At 37.6% G+C, this 27424-nt stretch overlaps 1 protein-coding gene across 4 annotated transcripts in view; it reads left to right on the top strand.

Moving 5' to 3' along the window:
* GRID1 (glutamate ionotropic receptor delta type subunit 1) overlaps positions 1–27424 on the top strand; it is a 583553-nt gene that overhangs the window by 21991 nt on the left and 534138 nt on the right. The window contains exon 1 of one of the 4 annotated variants that reach the window (XM_068688378.1): positions 1828–1965. The exons of the other annotated variants lie outside the window; for them this stretch is intronic. The gene's annotated coding sequence lies outside the window, so the exon portion shown is untranslated. Of the gene's footprint in view, positions 1–1827; positions 1966–27424 lie in introns of those variants that run through there. 4 annotated transcript variants of the gene reach the window in all.

Raw genomic sequence — 27424 nt, 5'->3', positions numbered from 1 at the left:
AGTAGAGGTACTTTTCATTTTCATCTTATATTAGTATGGATATTTTTACCTACTGGGCAGAAATGCTTTCAATTTGATGAGACTGGGATGGTCAGGAATTCTAAATGATACTGCATGATGAGCTTATCATGTTGCTCTCTTCCAGTTGTTTTTGTCTGCTTAGTAGGTCCCAGATGCTAAAACCTGAGTGTCTGAGTGCAAGTTACTGTGCTTTATAATGAGGTTGGCCTATCCACTGCTTCTTGACTTTTTTTATTCATAGTTTCTATAGCCTTAGAGAATATCTAATATTGATGATCAGATCTGAGGCACACTGGCAGAGCTGTGATATTAGGCGTTTCTTGTACTTATGACTATACCATGTTTTAGCTTGTACAGACATTGTTTGTGCTCTCCACAGAGCTAATTATCTCAAGTGCAAATTCACTCCTGTGCAATTCTGCTTCTAGCTTCACGTTTAACCAACCGGACATCTCCCTCCACCACGCAATCTGTGCTCAGCTGCTGTTCAATCCTGTTCCTGCTTGTGTTTCAGAGTCATTTGCAACTTTGAGCTGCACCACACCTGTAGTGCACTAGAATTTAAAAATCAGCATTCTCTACTTCTCTAGCTTGCCTGGTGGCTGATCTGACAGGCAATACTATTTACTATTATTTAATACTGTTATGGGGTGGACTGACTTGTGTATAAGAAATTGAGAGCATCTGTCAGCCCATGGCAAAGCAGAGTTTTAGGATGCAGCAAATCTGGGTTTCAGGTAAACAAAGGAAATATCTTAATTCGGGGTCTGATACAGAATGGAGGTGAAAAATCTAACTTCTTTTCACTATTCCCTAGAGGTCAACATCCTAAAAACTCCAAATGGTCTGAATTGATGCCCACCTCCTGTGTGGTCACACTAGGGTCGTGTGCCAACCCATGAATTGATATGCAAGGTTATCTAAGAATTTTTGTTTGTTTGTTTGTTTTGCTTATCACTGAGAATACCCTTGGTCTTTAACCTATGAGGGGAAAAAAAAAAAAAAAAAAAAAGAGTAGGGTGACAGCAAACCAACACAGAGAAGCAAATAACCCCTGCCTGGTATGTTGGAAGTTCATAAGCTAATTAGCTGATAAGGTTTCAATTTCTTACTGACACAGGGTTAAATATCCTGCTCAGTGACAGGTGACAGAGAAAGGAGATCACAACTGTCTTCTAATAGAGCTGCCCCTCCCTTGGGGACTTGCAATTGGTAACTCCATCAAAGATGGTAGTTCAGGCCTGCACAGCGTCTTCTTGATTTCACATTATGAAGCTGCTTATCATGCAGACCAAGCAAGGATCAGATGTATAAATGATTGGACATATGTTGCATATCCAGAGCTTAAAAATATCTCTGTGAATCTGGAAAAAGGCAGAGATACTCCATATGAGGGAGGGGAAAGAGTGCTAATTGCATTCACATTCATCACTTCAGGAGCATGAGTTGTTATCTTAGCTATCAACACCTTATCAACAAATTGCATCCCTGTGTAAGAACCCAAATCTACCTGTTGCCTTGCTTCCTGAAGCATTTCTACAGCTCCTCCCTGAAGCAAGGTTTCTTTCTTGATTTGCTGCTTGTTTGTGTGAAAAAGCTAAGGGCAAATATAACATTAAACCTAGTTCCTCCTCTTTAATAAAATACCAACTTTTCTGACAAGGGCAGTAGCCTCGGTAGCATAGATTGCATCCTAGGCTTGCTTCGCCATTGCTTGAGATAGCGTTTGATGCTAGGATGTGCTCCATGGGCAATCTCTTACAGCAGAGCTGCTATATCTGAGCCACGTAGGAGTGGCCCAAAGGCTTCCAACTCTTTTTGAAATATCTCAGTGTTGTCTTTGTTGTGAGTGGCTTCTGCTGCTGTTAATTAACATGGGCTGAGCCTGATTGTTTGCCAAGTTGAGATAGCAGTGTGAACAACTCTTGCTGCAGGAGTTAATAGGTAATGCACTTTCATTTTATTGCCTCTCTTTGAGGAGAAAGGGACTCTTGACCTGTTTCTTTAAGAAAAGATATAGTTTGCTAAGCTTGAAATTTAGTAGGCCTATTTCATGTTTAGCTTTAACGTATGCTGACTTCTGCAATAGAATACCCTTGTTCTTTTGAGGAAGGCTTTATCCTTTAAAGAAAGTCCAGAATTGTGCAAAACTTTAAGTGGCTTTCAGTTTCAGTTCTGTTAATCATAATGCAGGGGGATGGACAGAACACGGAGAGCTGGGATTGCTGTCCCAGGCTGAAAATCCAAAGCAGGATTTCTTAAATTGTTCTGGGAAAATCTGTAATGGTTCCCCATCTTGGAATGGGATCCAGTACATGTAGGAACTTTGTGTGTATTTGGTTAAATGCTTAAGAAGCTAATTTAGCTTAATAAGGATGTTTTGAGGTAATAGCTGGCCAAATGGTATCTACAATATCGCAGCATTCATTTTCTTTCTCAGTCTGTTTGTTGTGTGTGCTACAATAAAAAAGCAGTGTGCTATATCAGTCTGAAATGACCTTTTCACTGAATGGATTACAAGATGCAAAAGAATGAACGTGTTGTCAGATTCAGCCCTTTTGAATGTTCTTTATGATAGTCTTCAGTTCTTAATTATGTTACATTAATTGTATATTTTTTGTTTAAAAGAATTACTCTTTCACGTTCAGAGTGTGGCAACAGAACAAATAATGAGAAAAGTACAATCTTTTTATCATATTCAGTTCTCTCATGGTGTATTTGTGTGCCTATCTGTACAAGCTTAATAATGCTTTAACCTAGTTTTTTGTATTTGCTATGAAATAAGGCTCATGACAGTAACCTCTAGTTTAAATCTCAGGAGGAGGGGAGCACACACCTTGAAAATACTGCTTTAGGTAGCCACATGCTAGATTCTCTGGAATTATACAGACAAACCCTGAATATCTCTTCCTGGTGTGAATAACTATTTCAGCAAATTTGAATATGATTAGAATAATTCCCAAGTTGTGTTGTCGCATCATGAGCATAGTTGATAAGGAATCTGAATGTGGTAGGTGGAAGAGACCTGGAATACAAGTTCAGTTCTAAATTCTTTAGCAATGTGTATTTCTTTACCTCAGAAGCAAGAGGTCTAGTTTTGAACTTCAGAAATAGAGTGCATGAGGACCCTGAGGAAAGCAAAAATGTATCACCTTCATAGCTGGCAGATCTGCTTTTGTGAGAAATGATAAATACAGACGTTAGTTTTGCAGTGTGAGTATCAGGAGCAAACGTCTGCTGTAGAGCAAGTAAGATTCCCCCTGGCTCTTTGCATGATCAAGGGGTCTGTTATCAGTGAGGCCCCATTGCTAAAGGAGTGTCTGGAGAAGGGTATGGACAGTAATGAACTGCAGAGAGCCACATCTACTAATAATCAGTTACAATGAAGGAATAAAGCTTAATTTTTGAGGTTGAATTTGCAGAGCAACAGCTAAATAAAAAAACAAAGACATTTCTTATAAATAACACAAACTTGGTTGGTAAAACAGAGAGACAGAGTAAATGTGTAATCTTGCAATGTTTTAGTGAGTCACTTTTTGGAACAGAACACCACTTTGTGTTTGCTTTTGACATTTATTTGTCTCTGAGGGATGCTGCGAAAATTGAGAGAATAAGATTAAAAAAAAATAAAAATTCCCAGAGCTATCAGATGAGGCAATTGTATAAGACTGCAGAAACAAGAACATAAATTGACCTCCAGGTGTTCAAAAGCAGTAGTCAAAGCTGTTTTTACTTAAGCAGTGGAATTTATTAAAGTTAACTCTGGTATAGTTTTGTCACAGATCAATTTTGTCAGAGTGGTAACGTGACAGACTGTTGAAAAACAGGTGCCAACAGAATGCAGCTCATTCTGAGCCTCATTTTCCTGCCACAGGATGGTTGAATTTGTATCCTAGGTGAATAATAATATACTGAAATCTCTGAAATTAATAAAATAGCTCCTAAGAGTATAAAGCTTCTTCAGTCTCCATGTATAGTATAGGGATATACTCAGCAGTTGCTCTTTATGTGGACACTTATGTCCATATTATTTTTTGCCTCTGTTCCTGAATGTGGATGGTGATGATGATGATGAGAGCCTGCTGACTTAAGTTTTCAAATGAAACCCAAGGAAGCCACAAATATCTAAATATTCTGTTGACTTTTTCTTTTTCTTGTCAAAGTCTCACTTAAAAAGTGCATCACTGAAATAAAAAACTTGGGACAAATTAGAAAAATACATATTTTCAATAATTCTTCCCCCTTCATTCCTGTTCCCATCCTTAAAAAGATCTGTTATTTAGTAATAGTCTTTTGATCCTGGGTATCAGTGAACATAAAGTAGTGCCTGGAAAATAGCTCTTTAAACTTACAGTGTGCAAGGGATAGCCAGAAGGATAGTGTCCTGAGTGCTGGTACAGACCTACTCTCTGGAGGTTAATTGAATAAATGCCTTAATTTTCTTTTATTTTTTAATGAGTTTGGGATAATTTCTAATCAGACTTTAAAGTGTGCAATAATGGAAAAGCTAACTAGATTTTCTTTCTAACCCCCTCCTGTATCCTTGAGGGAGGAAAGAAGTTTTCCTTATTTCAGAAGCTACTAAAAACACTCATTCAGGATTTGTGCCTGCAGACTCTGGGAATTACATAGGAATTACTAAATTTTCATTCTCTAAATAGCCAGTTGAGAGTCATTTTCTCAGCTCCTGAGCACAGGCTGAAACAGAGAACAGATTGGACAGATGTTATGAAGTGCTTTGTGTAGATATTCTCAATTCTGAGGCCCAAAGCACTGATGGAAAAGTCTGACAAGAGATGCATTGTCCAGAAACTAGTGTTATACACAGGCGAAACACCATTTAAGATAGCTAAAGAGGCCCCAGAATTACCTGAGTTTGATGTTTTTCTGGATCAGAGAATGAGAATCGCACTAGATTATTTGAATGTTTTTCTGTTTGAATTATGTGGGATTGAGGTATGGGACAGGATCAAAAGAAAAATCAACTGCATTTTTGCTTATAATGTGAAGATTAAGTATTTCATCTCCTGACTCTGAAGAGAAGTCTGATGAGATAACTGGTAGCACAGCAAAAGCCCATCAGAGTTCTGCATATTTACATTAGAGGATCTGGAGGTACCTAGGCTGTCACATTTGAAATTCTCTGTTGTTATTGCCCCCCTTCCCTCCCCCCCCCAAGCTGGAACAATTCTCTTCTGGATTCCTCTTTTAGTTGGGACATGAGTTTTCAAAATTAAAACAAAAATTTACATTCACTATAAATTAAACTCAGCTGTTTTTTTTTTTTTTTTTTTTTTTTTATTGTTTAAATAATTCTGGATCTTCTGTATGGTTTCATTGCAAGTTCAGAAGTCTTTGCTCTGAAATTTTTCTTTCCTCTATAGCCTAATGTATCCTGTACCTCAGTTCAGGTTAGCTCCTTGCCTGTTATAAGCAGCATAGTTTCCCTGGTTGTGAGACTGACCAGAGAGCAAGTGAATATGATGGCTGTAACGAGGTTTCTCCACCACTGCATGAAGGATGGAGGTTTTTGGTGGTTTGTGATCACAGTAGTGCTCCCACAGTATTGCTCAGGTCTTCAGCTCAGGTTCATCACTGTATGATCACTCTCTCAGGGATTACTGAAACACTGGCAATTGCTGGTGAGTTCCCTTTAATTAAGACTAATTGTCCACTGTGCAGGAGGGCATACCAGATTTTGAGATCTGATCTCCTACCACAATAATTCCAATTTCTACTTTCATCTGGGATGTTTCAGTGCAAAACCAAAAGGCAGATGAGAGAACTTAAGTATTTTTGCAGAGGTCAAGTAGAGTTAAATGGTCTGTCACCATGCAGAAAATTCCCAGATAGATGAGCAACTGTGTCCCAGTTAGCATGAAGTAATTCTGCATCTCCTGTGAGCTTCTAGACATCTTCTCCTTCATTCTCCACTTTTGGGTTTGCAGAGGGTTGAGAATGAAGAGTTTGCTTGGTATCATTGCTTTGTTTTTGCTTTTTTTTTCCCCACCTCCTTACATTCCTAAACTCTTCTTGAAAGCATACCCTGAAAAAACGAAAGTTAAAGTAGCCCCTTGATCTTTTGCTGGTATGAGCACAGAAGTGTCTGGATAATTTTTCATGTGTGTGCATGGGATTCCTTTTTGCCCCAAACAAGGATAAAATGAAAGTTTAATTATAAACTTTTCTGTTTTGCTAAATGACAATTCAGTTTTTGCACTCACTGTCTGGTTAGCTAAGACCTTAGGAAATGATGCCATTCTCATTAATGGATTGTTTGTTTTGAATAGTTCTGAAAAGCACTCCGACATTGTTGGATAGAAAGGTTCTGCGTGGTGGTACATCTTGTGTGAAATACTTGACATTTTAAAATTTGGTTGGGAAGGTAAATGAATTTAAATGTTAATTTGTTACAATGAGTTTCTGTGATGAAATATTCAAAAGGTCTTCTGCTCACATTTTCAGGTCAGGAGAGAGTTTGACTTTTGCAAGCCCAAATAAAAGGGATTATTACATAATGCATTAATGGTATATAACTTCAAAGGGAACTTCCTGGGGCAAAGATTGAGTCTGTCCTTGCCTAACTTCTCTACTGGAGGGGGTTGGAGGTGAGGGAACGGGCACAGTGGGTTGCTTGAGGGATTAGTGAAATAGTACAGAGACTTTCACTTCCATAGTAGATCATCGTCTTGAATCCAGCAGAATTCATTACCACCGACCAGCTGTTAGGGGTCTTTTGCTGATTGCTAGCCCTCTTTACCAAGAGGCTGATGACACTGCAGCCAACGTTAACCTGAGCTTTTGAGACAGAAGTCAGTGTTATAAAGCTTCTTGATCTGAGGACCTAGTGAGTTAATTATGTAATCTGTGGAGAGAAATCTCTTGCAGGGTCATGGGTTTGAAGAGGCTGTTGAATTTCAGCAGGTGTGTAACACAATCCCTGCAATAAACAGGCTCTATTTTAGAACAAGTTAGGTGGGTCTTTACCCCCTCTGCTGCTGCTGGAAGGTTGCCCCAGGTTTCTGCAATGGCCTCTGCCTCTCCAGACTGCCCTGGGTCGACTTTCCTGTTCTAGACATAGCAGCACCTTGTCCTGAGGGATTTTCCCTGAGCATCATGGATGTCAACGTGGAGCATGGCAGACCTGGGATGCATGCAGGGCAGTTAGCTATGTTGTGCTTGAACAGAGAAGTCCAGAGTCTGTAGCAAATTCTGTGGTCACTGACAATTCACCCTGTGTATATAAAGATAATTTACACGTGGTTTCAAATATGTGGGGTTCTTTTACTTTAGGAAAGGTGGGAAAAAAGAAACACTTTTTTTTTTTTTTTTTTTTTTTTTTAATTTAAATGCAGTGGTACCTCTGCCTACGAAAAGTGTGACCAAGTAATTAGTTTTGAGTTGTTTGACCTATGTTTAAAAATTAGAATCTGGACATGTCAAAAAAAAAAAAAAAAAAAGCAACTAAAAAAAGCTTTTAAAAAATGGAATCCAATCAAGAAACTGTTTGATGAATCTTAAATTTTATTTTTCTGCTTTGACAGCTATTGTGTCAGTGATCATTCCAACTCTGTTTAAAAGAAATTCTGTTCTAAAGAATAGTTGTAAGATAGCTTCATGTTTCCCAGGGACTGGGAATCATGCATGTAATTTTTCAAATTAATGACAAGACTTGGATTGAGTGTGTACTTTTAGAACAAAACTGTCTTGTTAAAAAGCACTGTGTTTAGACAGCTCACAGCAAAAGGAGATTAAATTGCTGGATTGGACTTTTATATGGCTTGATTGATGAGAAAACTATGCTGCAGTATTCATTATTTATCAAATATCACTTGGTCAGTGGCACTAACAAAAACAAATATGTATTGGATGCATGATTAAAACATGGTATTGCAGAAATGTGCGAGTAGTTTCAGTGAAGTATTCCTAGACCTCTGCAGGGGCAAAAGCTAAGAAATGCTGAAACAATAATGTGAGGTACTGCTCAATGTAACCAGGGAGACATCAGGCACAGTCTTCTTCATAGAAAAGGACTGCTTTTTTTTTTTTTTTTTTTTTTTTTGCTATCTCTTACTGAAGGGCATTGCAGGAATAACCTGCAAGTGTTTTTATAAACAGCTGCTTTCTCTAATTGCCTTTTCTTCTCTCTGCACCCCTTTTGAAAACAGACAACCCCAACTCTTGAAGGATGCCTTTTTATTGTCACTCTTCAGATGTAACCGCCATTGCAATGAGTTATACCTGCACATTACAAATGATGTTTGCCTAGCTGCAGCACTTTTATCCACAAGAGGGGATTGCAAGCTTATCTATATGACTGTCTGGTTTAGGTATCATATATATTGTTTTGATTAGTACACTACTGAGGATTATTTTATCAGGATGAGAGAAAACCTGCAAGAGGGATTCTTACAGTGTTACCCATTTAGAAAAAAACTGTTGCCATGTGGTGAAAAGTACGTTGTAGACTTATTTAATATACATTCTCTTCTTCCTGTCTGGAGAAGTGAATTTAAAAATGTTGGTTTTTCAGGATTTGTACATGTGTGCACACAATAACAGACATGGGGAAGCAGTTTCCTCTGTAAGAGCATATATGTTGCGTAACAAACAGGAATTGCTTGTTTGTTTGTAGGGATCCTGGTGTATGTGTGTTAATACACTTATCTAAATGTGGTGTTTGTGCAAATCAGTCTTGTATTACATGTGTATTAATGTGATGAATATTAAAGATTCTCTAGCAAATATCCTCTAGGTAGTCTATATGGAAACTCAGCTATGATCTGTGAGATGTTATCTTGGCTAGTTTACATAATTCCCCAGTGAATCAGTTTGAACTCCATTCCTTTATTGGATTATTATTATTTTTGGAAGGTAATTCTCAATACATTTGTATTCATGAGGCAATGAACGGTAATTTAACACCTGCTATCTAGTCTCTGTCAGCAAATGGCCTTCTCCTACTGGGATTTACAGTTACTTCATATTTTGAAGGCGGAGAATTCAAATCCTGTTTAGTTTGCTGTGCTGTGGGCAGAGCTACAATATCTGTTGTCTTTTGAACCACCTTTTAGTCTGGTTTTAAAGTAACAGTGCTGCTTCTAATCCAAAAGAGAAAAGCTAAAATCTGGAGGGGATTAACAATTGTTTGATCCTGTCAAGGTCATTTTCCTCTCTAAAATAGGAAAAAGTAACAGTGGGGGGAGGGAAGGGAAGAGGGAAAATAAGGGAAAATTAACCCCAGTTCAATCTTATTTACTGTGAATATTTTTCTGGGCTTCTTGATTTAGTTCCTGCATTGTGTCCTCCTGTTGATTTTTGAGGAGGAAAAATTTATATATAGGTGTGAGTCAAAATTGCCTGTGTGTCCTTATATAACTGAGGTCCAGAGCTGTAATCTGCAGAGGTGAAGACTGGGTATTTGTGTTGGTGTAGTTCTTGCTGGAAGGTCTGACTTAGGCTCCTTTGCATTACTCCTTCCTCTCTATTTCAGATTCCAGTTCTGGTTCCTTCAAAAATTCTAGAGAAAGTGTAAATTAGGAAAGGAGAAAGAGATTTTAAGGGATACTGGCATCTCTCTTGTAACTCACATTGCGTTCCCTTATTTCAAAGGATTGAGGCTGATTTTTAATTTTTTAATTTTTTTATTTTTTATTTTCTCAGTACCAGATCTGTAGAAACAGAATACATGCTACATTTACCCTACTGAAAAAGCCCCATGTTTGGGAGATCATCCATATCTGCAGTGGTTGCTCTAATGTTATCAATAGGAATAAACTAAACTCTACAATGTTGTTTCAAAATGAGAAAACTGCCTTTTGGTATTGTCTTCTCACAACAAAGCTCTGTGTAGAAATGTTCACTCCAGATGGCTGAGAGGACATTAAACTAGATTGAGTATTCTCTTGGTATTTTGGCCCACATAGTCAACAACCTATTGTTGATCTCTGCCTCTAGCTTAACAGGTTAAGAGTACTCAAAGTTATTATGAATTTTTTATCACTAGAGATGGGCCAGAGTTTTGAGAGAAGGCATACTTCTAAATTAGGGACAAAAGCCTTTTATTTATAACCAAAATGTGAGTGTGACTGGGGAGAATAGCTTCTTCCATGGCAGCCTCACAGAAGCAGGAGGATGAAGCAGCCATAGAGGCTGTACTGAGCAGTGGAGTCAGGACATGCAATATCTGCAGGTCTAGTGGAACAGAATAATTTAAAAGACCTTGTGGAGAGCTGCATCTCAGAGACATCATGCAGCCAGTGAGTACCCTAGCTAGGTTTGCATGCTGGAGTACTGCATCCCTTTTAGCTGTATTCCTTTGGTATGGCAGACTATGTCAGGGAGATAGGGTTACTTCTATTCAGATGAAGGTTGTCACGAACAGAAAGGGTTGGGGGCATGTTAGTCTATAATACCTCTGCAGTGCACTAGGGCATACCCGTAAAACAGATTTTTTGGAAGATATATAAAATGGAGCTCCAGCTCTGCTTTACCTTTCCAGAGGCAAACAGTTTGTAGATGGTTAAGTGGGGCTTTCTGTTACCATCTGTTGAATTTTGCAATTTCTCTTCTCTCTTGCTCTAGCATTTGCAGGTCTCAGTAGCAGAATTGTTGCTTGGAAACTTCATTGTCTTTTTGTATTTATGGGTGGAAAAGGGTGCTCAATTTCTGTAGCTTGATTATCACGACTTTTGTGTAGATCTAATACTTCTTAACTAAGGCCATTTCTGAAGTGACAGGGTAAATTCTGTGGATATACTGCATGATAAACTGTGTTTCATCAAGGCTGGAGCTGTTCTGATGTGAACATTTGTTGGTATCATAATCAAGGCAAAAAATAAGTTGCGTTAAAATGATCATATTGTATATGCACTACTATTGATGTACTATTTCTGCTTCCCTCTGTTCCCTGGAGTAGAAAACCACCTATGAGTGTTCAGGTTGCCTTCATCCAACTGTGGGTAAATTTGGTTGTTTTATTTATTTATTTATTTATTTTGTGTGTGTGTGTTTGTTTTCTTAATTTTCTGTTTAAGTTTTAGTTTTGCAGAGTATCCTGCCAATCTATTTTGCGTCTTCTGGAGAAGACAAACTTCAATACCCATTAACTTGTGGTAAAAATGTAGTCTCAACATGTTTCTTTGGTGTTAGAAGTGAACACAAATTTGACTTCATTTTGGTACAGAAAGACTATTTAGAGTTAAGTTTCTCTGAAAGAAATGAGCAAGTGTGGCTCATGGTATCTAAAGTCTTGTTTCAGACTGCTTAAGAAACAAACAATCCCTCCTATTCCTTAAGATTCTTATTCCTAAATAAAAAAAAATCTGATGTCAGGAGGCCTACTCTATGATAGATTCACAAATAGTATGTTTAATGCTGACAACTGCTTTTTATCTCCGGTATATATTAATTTAAAGGAGTGTGTAAGTATCCAGCTGAGTTCATCCTAAAGGACTCCTATAGACCAAGGAGGATTTGATTCGAGGAAAGTTTAGGAAGCAGTCTTAAAATCAAGAAGCCTGACACCCACCCACCTTTTTTAAAGTTGGTTACTCTGACCTTTGCTCTTATACTTTTGGGATTCAGGTAGAGGAGAGATTCTGAATTGCTTTATAACACTCTTGGTCAAATTCATTTCTATCTTGTTTGAATACGTTCTATCTACAGGGTCCTAATTTCTCCACTCACCCCTGTCCTTCAGGAGCTTATTTGAGGAGCATATTATGAATAGATGTTCACAGCTTAGCAAGGAGCTTGATGGAATGTTTGCTGAGTTTGGTTTCTTTTGGAATATTCATCTTAAGGGTTTGGTTTGAAGGAGAGATTGTGAAACGGTGACTGTCTTTTTTTTTTTTTTTTTTTTTTTTTTTTTCCCCTCCTAATGTGTTTTGGAGAAGTACAGAGAAGATTGTATGGAGAACATGGAGCAACTCTCTTTGCTAACGACATTTGATCATGATGTGCTTTGAGAGAAAAATAAGAGCTGCAGTTGCCAGCTGCAGTTATGCTCAGAAATCCCAGCATGTGAAGGGTGACTCTACCAGCACACAAAGCTTAAGAGGGCTTTTGTACTTATTGTCATCTGAGTTTAAACATTGGATCCTGTGTTTTGTGCTCAAAAGCCATAGCAAAGAGTTATTTTCACTCAGTTTCCAGGATGTATCACAAGGACTGAAAACTGAGCTAAATGCAATGTTGGCTATGTGAAGTGTTAGATCAATACTTGAAATTAGTGTGTGTAATGACAGCTTTGAAACTGATGTGCATGTGAGCATGATTGAAAATTGCATTGAGAATCTCTGAAGAGTAGCTTGGGGATTCGTTTTATTTAAAATGGAAGGAAAACAGTATCTATACAACTCTATGTGCTAGGCTTTATAGTAAGTGTTACGAGTGAAGGCTTCAAAGGTTATTTAAGTGCTTTCTTGGTATTCATCATCCTCAAGAGTAGTATTAAAATCTCTGTACTAGGGTACAGAGCTTTTTTCCATTAGGATAGGGTGGGATAGTAGCCTTTGCAGTTTGGCTAATACTTGCATACTTTTTTCTTTCCATCTGTGGGGGAATTTTCATATGCAATTATATGTATCTGGACTGAATAAACATCTATTAAGTATAACAGAAATGTAGGAATCCTACATTTGGGGCGTAGTCTTCCTTTAAAGGCTGGGCGTGCACTAGCAAGCATCAGCAGCTGATCTGTATTTCCACATCACACCTCTGTGCTTTGACTTTCTTCTGTGGACTGGTATAGGGGTCTGAAGGCATAGGATGGTACCAACGTACTTAATTACCCCTATTATTCTTACCTCTATTATTCCAGTGTAGTCAGAAACATAGGCTGTTTGCAATCCTGAGAAACTGGTTTGTCCGTATACTGGGATTATAAAGAGTAAAAGGAGAGATATGTGCTGTTTCAGTACTTTGCCATAAAGGGCCATTCTTGTTTTCTTGCAGAATATAACTGTTGAAAAAGACTTATAGCTCCCCAGTTAGGAACAGCCCCCAGTTAGGGGCTAGGCTATTTTCTTCCATTTGTGGTTTGGATGTTTTCAGCCAAGAAGAGAGCAACCTTCTTTCTCATTTTAAGGATTTGAGGATCTTTAATATTGGACCCACAGGCTCATTTACTGCCATCCAAAGTTATTTATTGTCAGGCAGGAGGCAGCACAACAGTTGTTCCTGCAAGAGGACTCTCAGTAGACTTTGCTCTTAAAATTGACCATCTAGAAAATATTTTGTAAAGAACATTTGTTCCCAAGCACTTCTCTCTATGGAAACTGTTGCTCTAACTTCCCACAGATCATTTAGATATTAATTCCTGTGATTTAGTGTTGCACTTGTAGTCTACAGGTGTGTCTTTATTTTTAAAAACGATGAAGCAATGGGATGAAAGTTGGCTTTGGCATAAGATAAAAATGATAATGACCCACAATTTCTAAAACAGTTAATGCTGGAGGCTTTTAATTCAGTATGGCTTTAACTATACCTGTTGTTTGGATCTGCTTAGCAGTCTGTCTTAATGTCTGAGCATGGAGCTGTGTTGAAACTGGCCTAAATGAGGTTAACTGGAAAGAAGAGAGCTGTTGTCAGCATGAAAGAGAGGTTGCAGAGAGGTGAGTCAGCAGAGGCTTAAAGTAAAACCATGACTTGCTGAGAAGTGTGAGCAGCAAACTGTGAAGATTGTTAATTAAATGCTAGCAGTGAGCAGGTGGGAGAGACACATGTAACAAGACAGGGAGTTATGTAGGGTGTGTTTAAAAAAAATCTTTGAAACAACTGATTTTTTTTTCTTATTTGTTTGTTAAGAAAGTCTTTCCATTCAATCCAGTGTGCTTTTAGGATGATCTGGAGTTCCCTAAATGTGAAGCAGCTCCAGACTCCTGATGGCATAGTATGAAGACTGACAGTGCCAGTGGCCAAGGCAAAAAGGTCATTCATGTAAGTCTGGCTGAAACAGCATAAAAGTGTGCTTGTATCTTTAATGATACTACATTGGGTTCTTGCAAACTTGATGTTCCGGAGAAGTAAGTATTTCCAGCCAGGGCCAAAAGATATCAGACTTCAAATTGCTGTGATGTTAAGGGTTAACAAGGGGCTTTGTACACAGTCTTGGAACGGCTGCACTTCTCTTTATTTTGTCACACAGTACAACACAAAAAGTGAAATCCTTGACCTTTCTTATGAAACCTTAAAAGACCCTGTGGCACTGTACATAGGTGTAGCATGACTGCTCAGTGTGTGGAGGTGGTGCCTGCCACCTGAATCTGGATTGGCTTATTCTATCTGGTGCACTCTTAAAAATACTTTTACAAACTTTCTGGTAGCAGAGAACAGCCAGTTTGTTGTACTTTTCTTTTTGTATAGTGCTAGCACATTCTAGGTAGGAACTCTTACTTTCTGTTTTCTGCAGCAGAATCTGTGGCTGACAGCATGATATTGGTATTTTAAAGATGGAACATAGAGAGGCACATACTATATTTGTAATATTTTACTCATCTTTCTAGCTGGCTTTATCTCAGCATCTTTTGAAGGCTAAGCTCTGCCAGCAAGATTCCTTGAGCTTTGAAGAAAACCATACTATTAGAGAACTAACTTTAAGTATACCTCATTATACACAGTGCAAAAATAACAAGAATCTACCCAGAATCATCTGAGTATTGAAATTAATTGCCCATATAAAATTTATATGGATGTTTCTTTAGGAAGTACTTTTCTTCATTTTGCAAATAGCAACAATGAATATATAACAGGAGATCTGCTGGAACAGGTCCTGCATTTTACCTCTCCCTGCAAAAGCATTTCTCCATTTTGTTCAGGTGATGGAATTCTTTAGGATTTATTTGCTAGTTGTGTCATGTACATTAAAGTTACCACGGAAGATGCCAAAGAAGACCTGCTATGATCATGGATCAAAAAAAAATATATATATAAATATATATATATTTTATATATATAAATATAATATATAATATAATATAATAATATAAATAATATAATATAAATATATATATATTTTATAATATATATATATTTTTTTTTACCACTCCATTTGGTTCAAGTGCTATTCCTAGGGAGCAGAAGGAAAATCAGTTGCTTTGGAAAAAGGTCTTTCAAAGTATCCTAATCAGACAGAGATAAAGGTCTTTCATGCCTTTGCCAGCTTCTAGGGCAATTTTTTAGGCACAGCATGACTCACAATATTCAACTAAGAAAAGCTGCACTTCTGTGTAGGCTCCAGTTCAGTGTTTTCTTCAGTGAAATATTGTTTGGTAACTTGTGGTTAGAACTGTGAAAATAAAGACCTCTTTAAGGGAAAAGAAGTCTTATCCTGTATCTTAGAAAATGATCTCTCTTCTGAGTAATAGCTACTAAGCATATATATTCTACCAAGGAACACTACATGAAGAAGTCAGCCTCAGAACTAACCAGGTAATTCAGTTAAACTGATGGAAATAGTTTGAGATTTCTTGGGTCCAGGACACAGCTTGGGCTTCTTGTAGTAGCTGCTACATGTTACTCAGTTTTAGCCTGTAGCTTGTGTTTCCTAAGTCATTTTTCTGTATATTAGAAACAAAATCTGTGTATTTTCTTAGTGTAAGGTAAGCGGAGCTTCCTATAAATTCAGTTTAGGAGCAAGAGTGCTCAGAAGCACACCATAAGGAAACCTCTTTCAGTAAATTTGGTAGAGGACTAAGTATTCCTCCTCCCAGCACAGTCTTGCTGAGATTATTTGTAAGACAGGGAGCTTTCTTGCATCCATTGACAAGACATGATCTCTTCAAAGAATGTTATTCCTCTAGTAAAATGAGCATTTTTTAACAGCACCCCCTGGTGACTCTTGTAGCAATGTTTCCTCATATAATTATAATACTCTGAACCTGCTTCTTTGAGATAGGTAGCATAGCTAATTCCTGGTTATTTCAATTTGTCTGTAGTTTTCTTTCTTGTGTAAGACAGATCATTGATTCATGCTTGTTTGGGTAAGATTATCTTAAATTCTTGCTAGACAAAGATACTTGCTACTGTGAGCTTTTACGGCAATTAAAAACAACATTTAGCTAAAAATACTTAACTCAAGGTAATTACAAATGGTTTGAAGTTGGAGACATCACCTCAACCTTCCCCAAAGGCAGAGATAACTTGTCAACTCTAATGTAATGTTAATTAGTTTACGTAAAAAGTGAGCTAAATGGCAATTTATTAACTCCAGAGGTTAGATTTTTTTTTTCTTCACCATGACTTCACTTGTGGATCAGGCTCTACCTGTTAGTTTTAATTATAATAAACTGTTCACAATAAAGTGGAAGCTGACTTGCTTTGTGCATGCTCCAATGTTAGGCTGCCATCAGATGCTGCTTCTAGTATAGGTAAGGTTCAAATGAAGTATTTCAGGTTCATAAAATAGTTTATTTTTTCAATATTTCATTTCTTATTTTCTTAAATAAGAAATAAATTATTTCAGGCTTTTTTTTTTTTAAATCATCTCCTGCATGGAGTGACTTTATGAGCTTTGAGCTGCAGCTCAAAGACTGCAGCTGGAGCATTAAGCAAGGTGAACCTGGCATGCTGGCTAGGTATGTAGAATATTTTACTGCAAAGGTCAATAGACACAAAGGAGAAAGCTGAGGTTTCATCAAAATGGTATAGGGACAGCAGCGAATTAAGAGTGGGATTTCTTTTCTATTCTTCCTGGTATGCTTCTCTTCTTCTGCTGTAAACATGAAAAGGACATGTGTGACCTGATTTGGCAGGGATGGCCGGGCCCCAGTGGAGTCCCATCACTGGTTGCCTCGAGGAGGGTCACTGTGAGTGTAAATAAGCCCAGGAGAAGACAGGTCATGGATGTTTCATTTATTCCTAATCAAGCAAAGGAATTGCAGGGAGCTGCATAAGAACTGCAAAACCTGTAGGTATGTTGCAGCAGCAGTTTCCCAAGAGCCTAACTGAAAGAAGCAATACTTCAAACTCCAGTGATTTAAAAGGCTGTAGTTTCCTGTACTTGTTTGGTGGAAGCAACCATCATAACAATGATATGAAAAATGTGACAGAACAGACTGGTGGCTGTTTTAAGGATGGTTTTGAGCTCTGTTGATGGAAACAGGGTAATCAGGATAAACAACCTCTGAGATGTGAAGTTTAATGTTCCCTTAAGATAATCATATGGTAGCCTGCAGTAGAGGATTGATAGTATGTAAGAGAGAAAGCTTCTCTCTCTTTGGAAGGAAGGCTTGCTGTGAGGAGGGTTTACAGGACTGAGAGTTATACTGGAAGAAGAGAAGATTGGAAGAGGTTAAATAAACAGCTCTGTCTGTACTTGCACTTAATTTGAGATGTTTAGGAAATCAACATTAATAATGCAATATACTAATTATGTGGGGCATTTTTCTCCCCACTCCCTTGCAAACATGAATATCAAGATAGGATCCTTTTTTTTTTTTTTTTTTTTTTTTTTTTTTTTATCATCCAGAGGAGGAGAAGGCAGTTGCAACTAAAGTTGTTGCTAAATCTTGCAAACTACTTCCTAACTTTCACAAAAAATGATCAGCTTGAATTTCTGCTACCAAGTACAGGGAATTGTTAACTGTGCATGACCAATTTTATGGCCAGCTTTGTGCTTAGTTTTGCTTTCTTATTGATCTTGTCCTATTATTGTGGAAAGGATGAAAGTTAGCATCTAAAATAGGCAAAAAAAAAAAAAGTCAGAGTAAATGTGTCATGGCTGTGCCCTTAACATGGGCACAGGGGGACATGTCTGTCCCTCTGAGAGTCCTGTAAATGAAAAGTACTGGTTAAGTATGCAAAAAGAATCCAGAAATTCTGGGGAGAAACACCCTTGGGCATCATTTTGCTTCCAATTAAATTTATTTGGAATCCCGGTTTGTGTTATAGTACTCCATGTAATACGTAATTCCATGTAATAGGTAAATGTAATATGTAATTCCACATAAAATTCCATATCAGTTTTTGAACTATGTTGATCTGGGAGGTGTTATTGCTGCTACAGTACTTTTACAGACTTTTGATGATAAGTGCTCCTTGCTTACAGTAGAAACAAGAGTGAACATGCAAAGCAGTAGGATAGAGGAACAAATTTTCTTCAGGCATATCTTGAAGTGTGTGGGAATCTCCTCCTTTCTGCTTTCCACAAAAGGATGCAAATTGCTTCCCCTCCCCCAGATTGTATGCTGGGTGAAATTCTGACAACTGAGTTTAAATGTAAAATCCGTGGAATCTCATGCAATTTTCTTTGATGTAAAGTTGATGGTGCTAACTAGAAAGGAATTTCAGAATTTAGGTTGTACGGTGCAATTTGCCAGCAGTATTACTGTGATGCAGCACACATTGCTCTCATATTGCTGTTGTCATGTAACCTTCCACCTAGATACAGCAGGCATTGGTGGAGAATTTTAATCCTTGGGTTTTCTGAAAGAGAGACAATGATTTTTCCAGACAGGGGATGGCACTGTTGCACTGCAGCTCTTCAGCCTTCCAACCAAAATGTCTCTATTTATAAAAAAGGTCTTGGTATTTACCAGGAAGGGAGCAGATGAACCAGATGCATTATTGCAAGATTTTCTTGAAATAGTTCTGCTACAATATCAGATCTGGGTTACTGTGAATTTTATATTTTGATTAAAAACCCCAAAGATAATGTGATAGCATGCACTCTAAATTGCATGTTAACAGTAGACTTAGGTTAAGGCAACTCTATTTATTTTGGATTTGAAATGAAACACCTATGTGAAGCTCTGAGAAATCATTAATAATACAATAAACTCTCAGCACCGTGGCTGTAATCATTTGGATGAGAATTCAACCAGCAAGCACTTAGAGAAACCCCCTTCTCCTTTTTTTTTTTTTTTCTTTAAATTCTGGAAACTGCAAACTTCCTTTCTCCAAAGCCTTAAAATGTTGTTGTCTTCTTCAAGTTAGCCATAAATTCCTCAGGGAAAGAGGACAGTTCTAAAGGATGCCTAGTCCACGTGGGCAGGCACAGGTGTGTGTATGAAAGCAACATTTGACTTGCTTGTCTTGTCTGACCACAGTCATTGAATAGTGGCAGATAGACCAAAATGATTTCATTTGAAAGATGAGCTTTGGTGTGTACGACAGAATAGATCTTGATCAATGCCTTCAACTTGAGCTGGTGCTTGAGTGTAGTCTGAGCCTGTATTTTGAGCACCGGCATCAGTACACGGCAGTGCAGTATCTAACTGATTCAATCATTTGATGATTCTCAGATGGAGTCCCATCTGAGATGTGATGTTAATCACCTCAGTCTTGAGGTGATGAAAGCATAGGTAATGATGAGAAGGTCTGTGTTCAAAATACAGATGGTAAGAAAAGCTGACCAGGCTGTCGCTGTAATATGAAGGCTAAAATTAACTCACTGATTCAGTCCCTTTTCTTGGAGGTGTACAGCTACTTCTGGCTGTTTTCCACCAGTCCACTGTGACTTCTTTAGTTTTACTTGAATGGTGGATGTCTCATTTTCACCTGCATCTATATTTCAGTAAGGCATGGACAGTTGTCCTGAGCTGCACTGTGCAAGTCTGATGAGGTGAGTCAGGATGCAAAAACCATTGGCATTCATGTGTCCTGCTGAAGCCTCATCACAAACCAGCCACTTTCACTGGTACTGTGAAACCTCTTGTGGAAGAAAGGACCATGTCTGTGACGACCAGCAGAAACATCTGAAGTGAAAAGAATGAAACTACTCTAAATATATAAATAAATAAGAAGTAATGTTAAGTGCCAAGTATGTCTTTGAAAATTTTCCTGTCCTCTGAAAAGGTATGACTGAGTCAACTGAAACAATTTGTGTTTCTTGGTGTGACTCCATGTACTTTATTTATTTATTTATTTTTTAAAGGGGAGAGGAAGAAAATACAGATAACTTTTCAGGCCACTTTACTTGGTGCTTAAAAAAAGGTTTCAGCGTGACATTTAGTATTCAAAGAAAATATAAAATATGTACTACGCTTAGTTCTGGGACAATTTTTTTTTTTTTAAACTCAACTTGAACTCACCTCTCCCCACCTCCATCCTTCCTGCCATCTGTGGGAAGAACTGAAAGAATGAACAGCTTTACTACTGGAGCTCGATTTCTCACTTGAAGGACAGGCCCTATTGCTGCTTGCTGAGGTGTGTAGGTGACTCAACTCTGAGGCCTTCCTACTGTAAGGAAGTCAATTTATTTTCTGGACAAGATAAATCAGATTAGAGATAACCTGTATGCTTCTGTGACAGTATCAAAGGCAGCCAATCAAGCTAATAATAGCAGCATTATTACAAGGCATCTGATTCTCATCCATCACTAGAAAGAGATAATTAACTAAGAAGTCCTTTGGCTTATTCTAAGCCCATACCTAGATCCCAAGGGTCAAGTGCATGGAAAACATGTACTAAGAGCAGTTTTACAGTCTGTGTTAGAAAGTTGAAATGTTGGTCAGCTATTTTATGATACTCTGGTGATGACTTCAGGAGTATGCCTCTTTCAAAACTATATTCAACCTGTCTTTGCTGAGTTGCTAATGATCGTTGCTAGGCAGTAGATTGATTATTATCCTTAGGACACCTGTAGAAAGAGATTACAAGGATCTAGTGGAAAAGATGCTGAACCATTTTTTTCCCCCAGCATTCTCCAAATTTTAGTGAACCACCAACACTTAGCTGGAACAGGCTAAGAGCCAGTGGAGTAGCCAGGAGCTGGGAGCTGTCTCAGAAGATTGCTTGTCTTCCTTCTGGTCATTGCAGTACCATCACAGTCACATTTGTGAGGTAGCCTGGAAATATCATGAATAGAAATACACTAAAAATGTCCCAGCTTTTGTTTCCTTTGGGGGCTTGCATAGTAAAGGTAGCATTATTTCAAGTGCTGTTTTGTACACTCTACTTTTCATTAGCAAAGTGCATTTTTCACTTTTAAGTTTTACCTGATTGAGCAAAGTGCATTTTTCACTTTTAAGTTGTACCTGATTGTGCTATGCACATTTGTGTGGTAATGTGGTGACTTCTTCGTGAGAAGTAGAAATGGGAAAAGTGAACCTATTAGTGAAGTACTGTTGGAAAATTATTTCACTTAAGAATTTTAGAACATGACATTACCTCAGGGGTTTAAAAAGAAAAGAGCTAAATTTCCTCATTTATTACTGATTATTATTATCTTAGCCTAGAAATTCAAACTGACCATACCTGTTAGAAAATATTTGGTGGAACATCATGCAAAACTCAGTGTTCTGCATTAAGTGCTGTCACCAAGCCAAAGTACTTGACTATGGTGTTCCTCTTGCACTTCTGCCTGCCGTTCATGATGAGAAATGTCTGTGTGAAACAAATCGAAGATATGTAGCACTTATACACTTAGCACAGCTGAAATTGGGCCGTGAGTCAAAATGTTGATGACCTACCAGGCACTGAAATGAGGCTGATGATGCGTAGAGTGGTGAAATGTTTATTTCAATACTTAGCTGATGATGCACTATTTATTTTAAGAGTATTGAACTGTGTAGTTGTAATAAGGTTTTGAAAGGCAGTTACAAAATGTCCTGATTGTGTATCTGCCACAGCTAGAGATGAATCTGAACTCGCATTTGGAGTAGCCAGATACTCCAAATACTGATCTAGCTGCTCAACATCTAAACCTAAATCTGGTTCTGTATTGCTATAAAATTAACAAATATGCCATTATCTGGATACATATTAAAAACATTAAGTAGAATATTCCTTTAAGAAGCATCCTGGGTTGGACTTCAAGATGTGAACTGTTGCACATTTCTGTTTGGATAAGAGTTTTGGATGTAGACCTTTTAAGGTTACTATTGTAACACAGTCATTATCTGACTTGTTTGTTTACAGAGGGAGTATTTGCACCAACACAATTATGTCGTGGATTTATGGATAAGCATTCATCTTCCTTCCAACATGGTTGTGTTAGTGTTGCTTCATCCATTTAAGCTACATCCTTGAAATCTTAATATTTTCCTTCCTCTTGAAGTAAATTCTTTTAAATTATTCCTTTAACTAGGAGGTTCCTGGTTAATAATACTAATAATAATAACAACAATAAATATATTTTACAGACTTGCAAATAAAGTCTTATGGGAGTGATCATAGTATAATGATCATAGTATCACGTCATAGTATAATGATCACTCCTATTTTGAAAAGAAGATCTATTTTTCATTTCTTAGGATAGGAAGTACTTTATCTTTTCACCTTAGTTCATTTGATCCACAGTTAATATTGCTTACTCTGAAAGAAGGACTTGTGTATAAAAGGTCATTGAGTTATAGAGACCCATAATGAAACTGTCTTTGGGAATGATTAAAGATGTAAAGCAATAGTGGCTGTAAGAGCTGTTTGGGCTGCTACATCCCTGCATCCTTTCTGTTTAGAGCAAGTAATCAAAGGGAGAGTTTACAGCCCAGTCACGTTTTTTTTCAAGCTGAGAGGTCTGAGGGATGTCACGTTCCAAAGTGCAATGTGCAGGGGCTGAGGGAAAAGGATGTGTGGGATGGAAGTGTGTTAACCAGATGGCTCCACCTTACAGCTTTTGGGACTCCTTAAAGGAAGTGAGGGAAAGATCAAGGTAGCAGGTCTCTGCCTGAGAGGAGTTTCAGTTAAAGGGAGATCTGTGTTGTGTTCTTCAGCTCAGTGGTTCAACTGGACAAGGTTTGAGCACACCCTGTAAATAAACTCCATTGTACTTCACTTTTCGTGTTTCCAAGCATGCTCTTGTTGAGTTGGACAATCTGCATTGTGCTAATGGGGTTCTTTTTTATTTCTGGACATGTATAAGATTGTATTTACCTTTCCTTTCAGATCAATGAAACAAATCCAATCTTTATAACTCTTTGATTATAGTGCTCCTATTGATAAGAAGTTCCAGACAGTGGAAACCACCCAGTATTTGGCTCACTGAAATCTGTGTGCTCTTTGGTGACCTTTAATTTAATTAAAATGATCCAAAATACCTCTAGAGACTTGGCTCTCTAGGCTAAGCATGGATAGTATCGCACTCAAGGGCTCAATTTAGGGAATTCTGTGTCTTTTTAAAGATGAAGCATGTGGGAATTGTAGGCTACCACAAAAGCGCAAAGCAAAATACAGGAATGATAAATGTTGCACAACCTATAACATTTCTTTAACAAACATACCACAGTTAATACCGAAACACTCTGTGGTACCCATGTAAGAGCAGCCTTTAGTCTAACAAGGACGAGATATTATTAGCAAGCATAAGCTGAATCATGACTATATATATTCTCCAAAGAGGTGGAAACAACATTTATTTGTGTTTGCACTTAAGGCAGATTTCAACACGAGGGTACATTGATTATTTATTTGCTGCATCTAGAGACAACCACCATTCATTTAAATGAGTTTGAACAAACTTTAAGTAGTGACATTTAAGTAAATTACAGGCAATGTTTTTCAATTTTCATTTTAGAATTATTTGTGCCACCTGAAAGCATTTTAGTTCCCGATCTCAGCTTTTCTTGCTGTTATTCACTTCTTGTTACTGCATCACATTTCATAAGCTAAGTGAGGTTGCCGTGGTTTGTTCCGACATGGTTTACTGAATTGCCTGATCTGCTAAACTTAGCTTCCCTTAGCGTACAGCTCCCTGAGTTTTGTAAGAATAGCTCACTGACAGTGGCTTGCTAGAAAAACAGTGTTTGACAAACATTTATAGGAACAAATAGAAACTTCTCCATATCCACCCCAAAAGCCCCAATCCATTTGCACTTATTCTTAATCTTCTGTCTAAATTCCAGTTTTTCCTGTAAGGTCTGTCTTTAAGAGAACACATGGTTGCTTTATGGGTACATCACTCAAAAGATTGATGTTGGAGGTTGGTTGGGTGCCCTTTCGAGAAACTGCTATATTTTTTTGATGCTTGATGATCTTCCTTTGACTGACTGAGGCCAGGCTTTAAGTAGCACAAGCTGCTCTTTGTGTATAAAAAAAAAACGCAAATGCAAAGTTATTGTCAACAGTTAACAATTTACCTGAAGTACTTAAGTCAAGGTGTTTTAACACTGATACCTGTGAACAGTCAAAGAGCTACTTCATTTTTTGGTAGAAATGCAACGATATCTTATTTCTCTCTTAGAGGTTAGATAAATATGAATCTCATGTTTTGGGATGGGAAGCATTATAATCCTGTTGGTTAAGACAGGCTGCTTTTTGTTGTGCTGTAGACAAATAGCAAAGACGACAGTTCCTGTCCCAGGGAGCTGACACTTCCAGTTATCTGACAGGCTGTGACAGAGGAGCACAATGAAGACTTGAGGTAACAGCAGAGACTATTCAAGGTGGAAACAACTGAATGTGGAAACAGAAATCATATGCTGATAACCCTAAGAAACTGCCAAATTATAAATTGTCCCTTATGGAGCTTAGTTATTTCTTCCTGTATTTGCTTGACCTATGAACAGCTCCATATCTGTGGCTCCTGTTGGGATCGATAGTCCTAATTAGACCTTTATCCAACAATATAACCCCCTTCAACTTTATGCTGATATGAATACAGAGTGACCCATTTCACAAAAAAATCAATCACAATTTTATTAATTGCATTAAAAGCAGCAGCTTATGCTCAAAGGGAAACTAAGCTCTGAATATTGGGCCATTTGGTGACTTAATTAGATGTTGAAGTTGATGATAGTCAAACTTATTACTGTTGATATACTCCAATATTAACCTCCATTATGAGTGCTTTAATTTCATGGCTAATATGCAAGAACAATGCAACCTTTAGGTATTGACAAATTTAATGCGAATAGATCTGATTCTAATTCTGTGCTTTAAGATAACTTTTTGATGCCTGTTTTTTCTTTTTCTTTTTTTTTTTTTTATTTTTCAAGAAAAAAAAAAAAAGAGTAGTTACCATTTTACCTATAGTAGTTTTAGATCTCTGTGAGCTTCTCTCATGAGACACCTTCTCCAGCAGAGATGAAAGAACAAAATCACTTCTATCACATTTGTGGATCATTGCAATATATGAGTTTGTGTGTGTTATGCTATTTGAATGACTGATTGAAATCAATTACATGAAAGTGTAAATTGCTTTTTAAATAGATTAAAATCATAAGACAGAAGATACACTCCTCAGCATATCTATCCAATCTGTTTCTTGATGTTTAATGGCTCAAGTTCTCATACCAAAGCCTTTAGTATTACATGCTGTAGCATTATCAACACTGCTGAACTGCAGCTCCTGAACTGTCAGAAATTCCATGCATTAAAAAGAAACCAACAGATGGCATTTTATAAACCCCATGTTTCATTGTCCTATAAATAGAGATTATCAAATGCATAATGAGCACCCAGCAAGAATAATATTCCTTCTCTGTTAACTACATTTATTAATCATAAGCAAGCAACTAATACCATTTTTTTTCTCTTGCTGATAAACTCTTTGTAATATACATGGTGTTATTATTGTAAAGTTGTGTTCATCTGTGAGTTAACATTTGAATGTAATGCCAAGAATGCAAACGGCACCCACTTTTTTTGGTCTTCTGCTAATTGTATTCTTATAATGTGCATATATGGGCATTATGATTATGTCGTAGTTAACAATAAGGATGGATTTCAAACGGTTGGAAATCAGATTTTCTTTTTCTAGAAGGGAGGGTGGTAACTGGCAATTAGGTATAACATAAGTCTGAGCTGAAAGGAGGTGAAAGAAATAGCTTTTAAAATAATAATAATGCCAGGTAGACAGAGATTGCTTATGGATGGTGTAACCAGCTGTGCAGGAGAAATGTCAAAAGATGGTTATGGGAGCATTTGGAATGTAGAAAAATCAATCTAAAAGGATGTTTATATATATGAAGGAGATATATATATATATATATATATATATATATATATATATAAAACACCTTACCTTTCATTATTCTTCCTTAAGACTATTATTCTGTGTGCTGTCATTATGAGAGTCTTTCTGTTGTAAAGTTACTCTACCTTTTCTCACATAATTCCCTTAAGGTTATTATTTATTTATTTGTTTGTTTGTTTGTTTTTGTTTGTGCAAGAAAAGCAATGAGCTGCTTGCAGTCATGTAAGAAGTAATGAGCTAGACCATCCTGTTAGAAGAAAAAAGGTCCACAAATCAAAATTGTGCTTTGGAACAGAGAAGGTATCAAAGAGAAAAGGACCCCTATTATTTGGCACATCTCCTGTTAGCTTGATTAAGGCCTTGTTGAGGCTATATCCATGTAGTAATTTTGGATTTGCATCAGCAGTTCCAGTGATTCCTTGGCAAAGATTCTTCTTTCCAAAGGTAACAGTTCATTTGAGACTTGCTCAGCTCTCAAGAAAGAAGATGGTGCCTACCAGCACTTAGTTTGGCTTGTGGCATTCCAGGGTTTATATGCCCAGTTTTACATATGGGAAGTAGACACTTTATTATAGACGTTGCTATACTTTTATTTAAGAAAATACTCATTTTTACAAGGAAAAATTCTTGCAAACATACAAAGAGAAGCTTTGTTCTTTTGTGAATTGTTTTGCACTGTTTGTCAGCAGATAATGTCATGAAAGGAATAAAACTGCCTCTTTGTCTTAACGAGTAACGAAACCACTATACTAATAGTCTCATTAATAGCTATTTGTCTATTAGTCAAAATGCATACAGAATGATTACAGAACTGGGATTTGGACCTGTAGCTGTGAAAGGATATTTAGGGTAGAACTTGAGCTTCCACCATAGTTTTCTTGGTGCAGCCCCTCTGCTGCAATATGCTGGCCCTGAGAGCTGCGTTGGCTTTTCTGGATCCTTCCTTGTGGCTGGGGTTGGCTGTGGCTGTGGAGGAGGGCTGCATTAATTCAACTGTTACCCAGCCAGAGTGCTGCTGGGAGGAAAGGAAGTCCAAAACCTGGGCTTTGAGCTATCCTTGGGAGGGATGGGACAAACCCACAAACTCCATACATGCACAATCATCGTGTGCTTCCTGGAATAGCAGTCTGTTGCCCTTGTCTATGAGGATGATCATTAAATCATAAGCAAGGGATTAGTTTTATGTTCCTGTTGTTTGTGTTAGAGAAGCAAGATGTCAGAGGATGGATTCTGTTCTAACATATATGTTACTGTCGGTAGTAGATTCTGCTGTGCTTGTTTATGAGAGTATTCCCAATAAACTTTTCACTGGTAGGGAAATGAAAAAGGACTGGAGAGGTCCTAAAAAGTCAGCTTGGAAAAAGGCCTCATGCATTTCAAACTATCCAAGACTTTCTGGCTGCTGTGTGAGCTAGAGATATGGCATAGAAAGCTGAGAAACACATGTGTGTGTTTCAGTAATTTTCCTATCCTTCAAAAAAAAAAAAAAAAAAAAAAAAAGTTCCATGTTGATAGACATGCAGGTAGAGAAAAGAGGCCAAAATGAAT

Source organism: Anas acuta, chromosome 7, assembly GCF_963932015.1.
Source record: "Anas acuta chromosome 7, bAnaAcu1.1, whole genome shotgun sequence".
Lineage (NCBI taxonomy): Eukaryota > Metazoa > Chordata > Aves > Anseriformes > Anatidae > Anas > Anas acuta.
This window is presented reverse-complemented; position numbering and strand designations above follow the sequence as displayed.